Source organism: Haemaphysalis longicornis, unplaced genomic scaffold (assembly GCF_048455015.1).
Source record: "Haemaphysalis longicornis isolate Haplotype H1 unplaced genomic scaffold, Haemaphysalis longicornis Haplotype H1 scaffold_18, whole genome shotgun sequence".
In the NCBI taxonomy this organism is placed as follows: Eukaryota; Metazoa; Arthropoda; class Arachnida; order Ixodida; family Ixodidae; genus Haemaphysalis; species Haemaphysalis longicornis.
The window spans coordinates 7730026-7737467 of record NW_027526282.1 but is presented as its reverse complement, the minus strand read 5'-3'; the positions used below and the strand labels follow the sequence as shown (position 1 = coordinate 7737467).

Sequence of the window (7442 nt, the reverse complement as noted above, 5' to 3'; positions counted from 1 at the left end):
CGCACAGGTACAGAACAGGTTGGATGAGGAACGGGAATGTTTTACAAATGCCTACAGCGCCAACATGTAGGGACGTTTAAAACTCGAAAATGTGTCAAGCAGTCACAAAAAAAAACAAAAAATTGCCGCGCATCTGCTCTTTTCGTTGCAAATGTCGACGAAAGACGATATACGATTGGCGGCCCTGCCAAGTAAATGCCTCCCTTCTGTTTCCCGCTCACGTCTCATGCTGTTCCTCTCCCGTCTCTTTCCTCCCAAGATAACACACTAGAGGTGTGCTGTTATCACCCGGCGGTGTTCAAAGGCTACTGTCACAAGAGATAGCGGGCGCAAGCTCGGCATGTCACGTGATGTTGGTAAGTGCATATTAGCCATCGGAATAACCGAGGCATTCTTTCGTTCATCCCCTTCAGCGCGGCTGGAAGACTCCCTTCTTGCTACCGCAGACGCTTCGCGCATGCGGGCTGTCTCAACAAGAGGTTTGCTCAAGTCAATTTAAATTTACCGCGTTCCACTGCTCCACTCCGGGTGCCTCTATGCCAGCGCTGCCGTACGGTGGAGATGCGCGTAAACCCATGTTTCGTACTCACACGTTTACAAAACTCTTTAGTCCTTCTCCACGTGCGTTCCAAGTGGAATGTGGAACCTATCGAGTGGAAGCTGTCGCTACTGTTGCCGTTTGATAAATTAAAATTCCGTCCGGGTCTACAGGTGCGCGGGCAGCAGCAGGCGACTGAGTGAATCTTTTTCCACAGTGGGTTTGGTATTTCAGAAAAACCTAACATCCATAAATGCAAATATTCTTTATGTATTGATTTCGTCCCTTATATTTGCGTAGTGTCTTGTACTTGTCCAACACTTCTGACAATACTGAACATTGCCATCGAATTTAGGTGATTAGATTTGGCTGTCGGTATATTTCCGCGAACTAGGCATTGGGTTTGTTTGTTTATGTTTTGTTTTTACTGCCTGTCCGCGCCCGGCTTTGTTATCTGTGTCCCAAGCCACGGCCGCTCGATGGAAACTAGTTTCCATCGAGCGGCCGTGCCCAAGCGAAGCGCATGTTTCATTCTTTATTTTGATGCCGCACGGGTTATTTCATTCTGATATGGAGAGCGTTTCGCCCTACCGTCACTAGCCTCGAATAACTTTCTTTGATCTACAACGTTCTAGATGTAAATCGACGGTTCGAGAAACACTCGCATCGTAAGATAAAAGCCTGCAGAGCAGACGCCGCGGGATTTCGATCGCCGACACTCACTTGCGTACGTCACTCGGCTGACTGCTGCTTCGCCGCCTGTGTATTCTTTGAGTTGTTAGGGAAGCACAACTTCGCTCCAAAAAAACTTGTTTTCCTTGAAGACAACTGCGTCGTCTTTGGCATCGTGACAATATTAACCTACGGTGCAGCTTCTGTTTTACTTTGGCCAGGTGGCTTAATTGAGTCACCGAGAGACAGACCGACAGACAACAGACAGAGAGCGTTTAGGTAGGCCAAGAAAGACTATCGTCTTTAAATATAACATTGCAGTGAAACAACAGTAGGTTACAAACAAAAGCAAGGGGGAGCGTGAATGACTGTTGTATGCTAGACACATTCACTCAGCGGGTCAGCACGCTAACAATTCACAGCTCTAAGTAACGACCTCCGCGCTTCCCGAGACAAGACAAGAAGATACAATTCCTTAGGTGATAATAATCTAAGAAATATGACTTCTTAGGAGTGCGTAAGAATATATTTTGCACCAACGAGAGAGAGAGAGAAAACAACTTTATTGAGAGCCTGCAGTTGAAGACGCGGCCACGACGTCGTAGCAGTCTACCCCGTACCGTGGCCTACTCGCGCTCCCCCCGGAGAGGTTGCACTTTCGGGCCGTTGGCAAGCGAGGGCGGCTGCCACCTGCTGGACGGCCTGGACGGCCTGGAGTATAGTCACATGAGTTCATGGCGGCTGTGATGTTGAGAGGGAGCTCCTCTTGCAGAGCTTCGATGGGGTGCAATTGACAGTTCCATAGGAGGTGGGCGGTCGTCGCGCGGGCACTGGAGCACAAACGACACGTATCTGTTTCATAGACACTGGAACACACGTGTTTAGCTAACACTGGCGTGAGGAGAGATCCTGTATGTAATTGTCTGTAGAGCACAGATTCTTCTCTGGAAAGCCGCGGGTGAGGGGGTGGGCGAAGGCGTCGGGTGAGACGGTACCAGTCCAGGATGTCCCCGTAGGTCGTAAGAGTGGCGGGTTCGGCAAAAGTGGACGACGCAGGTGGGGGTGCCGGACTTGTGGGCGCCGCGCGACCGGTGAGCTCGCGCGCAGCGGAGTCGGCCTCCTCGTTGCGATTGTCCAGTCCGGTGCGGAGACCCAGACGGCCTACATGTGCGGGGAACCACCGAAGGGACATTGGTAAAACACGGGAACGCGTAGCACTTAACATTTTCACCGCACGGGCGCACACTTGGTTCGTAGCGTATTGCACCAACGAATTAATTTTTTAACATGTCGGGAACAGGCATTGTTTCGGGAATCCCGCACTAATAAATGTTCGGTGCAGGGAAGGAATAAAAAGAATGTTTTCATGCCTGGTATTTATGGCCCAACTCTTGCGGCTGTGCCAATAACCAGTAATCCAAGTGTGTGCTCACTTAAAATCTAAATGAAATTCGTCGTTTCGTTTTTCCCGCCAATGAGAAGCGGTCCTGACAGCCATGAGATGCCACCTGCCAAAACTTGTATTTGAGTAGGCCCGCATTGGCAAGACCAGACGCATGTCTGTTTGTCAATTAATATTACTCAAAAGAGCACTATTTATTTGAATTTCGGCGCTTCGCCGAGTAACAGAAAATTTACCTAACTTCCCAATTCCAACGCTGCTCCCTTGAATTGAAAACCATATTTATTTCATTCGGCGCTAGCAGATTTAACTAGTAGCTTTGGCAAAGCAAGGAAAGAAATTTACACCCTCCTTCGTGAATTTATTATTTCACAGAAAGACCACTGCGCTGACAAGTGCTATCATTTGTCCTCCCCCGCCACTAAGGTGTGTATGTGATTTTCTACTAATCATATTTCTCCAATTCAAAAGTGCGTATTGAGAGAGTGAGGGACGAGGTCTCGGAGACGACGTTTATTGTCCTCCTCGGAGCGAACGTACCGGAAAGCGCGAGACCGACGATGATGCTGATGATTATTTACAGATGGTAATGGCGATGGGGCGTCAGTTCAAGAGATTGGGAAGCGTATCCCTCAGTGCTCACACTGGCCATGATAGTGGCGGTATCGCTTGCACTGCGTATCCCATTAATGTAACGCCGCGAATGCTCACAGTATTTATAACAAATTAGACCGTTCTGAAGTCCTAGCCGGCGCCCCTCAGTGAGAATGGGACGTTAGCTTAAAGGAAGATGAGGATGAGATGGAGGAGGAGAAAGAAGAAGAAGAAGAGCAGGCAGAAGACCAAAGTGAGCGTATTTTTTTGTGTAAGACGACGGGGAAGAAAAGGAACACGGCTGAGGCGTGGACTCACCCTTCAACGACGGTACGACCGCGATGCCAGGACTCGTGTGAGCTTCGGGGTAGGCATCGAAACCACAAAGTCCATGACCTCATCGGCTGTTGCTGTTGGGATCTACCTGCCGTGTGCTCCGAGCGTTCAGGAAGGCTTCTAAGAACTGACAATGAGCGTTAACGTTCCACAGGAAGCAGTGCTCCGCTGCGTCAACGCCGTCCTCGAGCAGTCTGCAAGAAAGCCCTGGGGTTTTGCGGAGTCGGTGCTGCTTCACGTGGGGCTCAAGAAATTCGATCCCCGAAAGGACAAGACCTTCAGGGGCAGCTTCACCTTGAAGCACGTCCCCAAGGCGAAGTTTCAAGTTTGCGTCTTTGCCGACGAGGATCACTGCATCGAGGCCAGGGACAAGGACCTCGTCTTTATGGACAAGGACACCATCCGGCGGCTGAGCAAGAGCATCACTAAAGTGAACAAGCTGCCGAAGAAGTACGACGGCTTTCTCGCGTCGTCGTCTCTAGTGAACACCCTTCCCGGAGTGCTGCGCCGCGTCCTGAGGGAAGTCCGCAAGGAGCCCGTCTCTGTCGCGAACGGGGAGTTGTTGACGGAGAAGATTGAAGAGCTGAAGACTACTGCCAAATTCCGGGTGACGAAGCTTGGGAGTCTTTGCGTCAGAGTGGGAAACGTAAAGATGCCAGCTGACGCTCTCGCGGAAAACGTGAACGACACGATCGTCTACTTGGAGTCGCTGTTGACCCACGATTGGCAGAACGTCAAGTCCTTGAAGCTGATGTCCAGTAAGGGCTCCCCGCAACGACTTCTGTGAGTTGTGCAGGCCACACCCATCGATGCTTTTTTAAGTACGTGGCAGATGGGACTGGACTATTGAAAATTCATTAGTGTCGAAATAAAATTTTGCATGCCTCGTTAGAAGAATGACGTTTATTTCGAGCCCGGTAGTCACAAATACGATTTCCATTCTATAGCCTTGGTAAGTTTTGATCAGTACTATAACGTTGTAGTCTTTGGTGTATCTCAGCTAAAGCTAGCTGCATAAACGTATATTTTATAAAAAGTAGATCCGTCAAAAATGATCTACAGTCACAATGGACGCACATTTTAGTAATCAGCTCGTCGGAGACTGAATAGAACAAGCTGCCCGCGACGATACTTATCTAGAAAGGATTATTATAATGTTTATGCATGGCTGAGAAACTAATCCCCCGAACGAACGGTGAATTGGCACAATTTATGATAGTCCTGTGATGCTGTAATCAGCCACGGTAATCGTCCCCTGCACAAATAAACGCTCACACGTTCTCTCATCTAAGTTACAAGCGGCCACCTCACTGCGTGGGATTAGGGTGCACGCTGGGTGGACGCTTGGGCCGGGTCATCGCATCGCCGTCCGCAGTAACATTTGCCGTAATAGCCCATGCAATAACTACTACCCATGGCACAGCCATCATAATCAGGGAGCATAATCACAAGGATGCATTTCCAAAACGGCACCTCATATTCTCCAATCAAGCGTGAACACTCCCGAAGTCTCATAGCCTGGTTTCCTGGTCCCAAATCCCTCGAGGGAAACGAGGGAGTTCACGCCACGGCCCGCGCTTATAAACACCGGGTCGTTTCTCTCGTGGAAGAATCGTCACCCCTGGCATCTACTGAACCTGTCCTACGTTACACGAACATCTTGGCCCGCTATCAACTCCAACGGTGAATGTTCTTTCGTACACAACCGCAACTCACAAGAGATGAAGCTACCACCTTCAGAAGACTCCAAACCAACACCTATCCACACCGCACCCTACTTCATGCCATATATCCTATAGAGTATCAAGCCACCTGCAATTGCTACGATTAACTTTGGCCTTTAGGTAAGGGAGTGCCAGAAAAAGGGTCCATCTCCCCGCGAGGGGGACTCGAGTAAATGCGTCGCATAGGGGGTGGGTGTATTGCGTTAAAGTTTTGTGTTTGGGGAGTTGGTGGTAGCGAATGCGTTGTATCAGCAGCTTCTTGACGTAGTTTGAATGAGTCAAGGATATCAGGCGCGTTCGTAGCCTTTCATTCTGTGTCGGTTTTGTGGCGCAGTGGGAAGAGCAACATGTACCTCGCGTTCCGCCCACAGGTAGTAAATGCGTTGTATCAGCAGCTTCTTGACGTAGTTTGAATGAGTCAAGGATATAAGGCGCGTTCGTAGCCTTCCATTCTGTGTCGGCTTTGTGGCGCAGTGGGTAGAGCACCATGTACCTTGCGTTCCGCCCGCAGGTCGTGGGATCGAAACCAGGCGCCGGTAAGTATTTTTTTTATATAGTGTAGGGGGAGGGGTGCGGACTACGACTACGGACGACTACGGACGTCAACGCGGGTGACATCGTGAGTTACTGAAATGATCTCCATTTAAAAAGTGACCCCTACCGCCAAGCGCTCAATTATTAGCGCCAAGCGGACCTGTTGTTGAGAGCGAGGAGGGTAGCGTAATGCGGGAGAGGAGGAGTGGGGGAGAGGGCGCACTTGGAACGGCTGTTGCGGACGCCGAGGCACGCCAACGCCGCGTGACATCGTGAGTTAAAGAACTGTTCTGCATTTAAAACACCCGGTCTATAGACCACCTCCAATCCCTCCATTCAACGATGGATGGCGCGTCGGGACTCTGTGATCCAGCTTCACCTGGTGAACAGGGCCCGCACAGCCAGCCCCAGCCAGAGGATCCTGGACTGAGGGTCCCCTCCACCGGACGGGTGCCTGAACTGCAGCACCGGTTGATGAATAAAGATTTTCTTCATTCATTCGTTTGCATGGATTGAAATGAACCTAGGATTGAGTGGCATCTGAGCGTATTTTCAGCTTGTTGCATGGCTTTAATATGCAGGCTAAGTGTCGACAGGGTTTCAGCCCTGTCGACACTTGTCGACAGCCCTGTCGTGCCCCGAGAAATGTAGTCGTCACATCACAAAAAAGGGGAAAAGCGGGGGGTAGAAGAGACGACGGAATCATAGAAGAAAACGGTCTTAACAACAAAGAGAGAATGTTTGAAAAACAAACAAACAAAATTGTTATCATCATCCTCATCAGCGCGTGTACGCCCACTTCAGGGCAAAAGCCTTTCCCATAGATCTCCAGTTATCCCGGCCCTGTGCTGACTGCGACCAACTGCGATAACAAAACAATTGCCGCGTATCTGCTCCTTCCGTTGGAAATGTCGATGAACAATAGTCGTCTGGCGCCCCTGCCTAGTAAGAGCCTCCATTCTCTTTCCCGTTCACCTCTGTGTTTTCTCCTCTCCCGTCTCATTCCTCCCAAGATACACGCGCTAGAAGTTTGCTCAAGTAAATTTAAATTTACCGCGTTCCATTGTTACATGACGGTTGACTCGATGTCAGCGTTGCCGTACGGAGGAGATGCGCATGAATCGAGGCACCCTACTGCAACGTTTATAGAACCATGTTTCCATACTCCACTTGCGTTCCAAAGCGGAACATGAAACCCTTTGTTACCGTTGCCATTTCCTTTCTTAAAATGTCTCCAGGATTTATAGTCACGATGGCGACAGCAGGCGATGGAGTGTACTTTTTCCCCAGTGGATGTAGTATTTTATTTGCAATCGCAAAAATCAAGTATCCATGAACTTTTTAATTAAGAAATACTGCAAATATCACTTATGTATTGATGTTTTCCCTCATATTTGCGTAATGTTTGGTTCTTCTTCAATAATGTTTGCAAGTACGAACATAGCCACCACACTTAGATATTTAGATTTGGCTGTGGGTATATAAACCTGTTGCGCAGCTTCCGATTCAATTTACCCGGGTGGTTGTATCGATTTACTGACAGACAAACCAAAATTTTCGCGTTAAAGTGGCCCAAAGAATACTATCATCTTTAATAGTCTATCGCCCCTCTAAAATCTTCACTCTGGTAGTCAAACCTTTA

General features: G+C 49.2%; 1 pseudogene; it reads left to right on the top strand.

Annotated features, from left to right (window-relative positions):
• Positions 1 to 3675: 3675 nt before the first annotated feature.
• Positions 3676 to 4329, top strand: LOC144166645 (large ribosomal subunit protein uL1 pseudogene; annotated as a pseudogene).
• The last annotated feature ends 3113 nt before the right edge of the window (positions 4330 to 7442 follow it).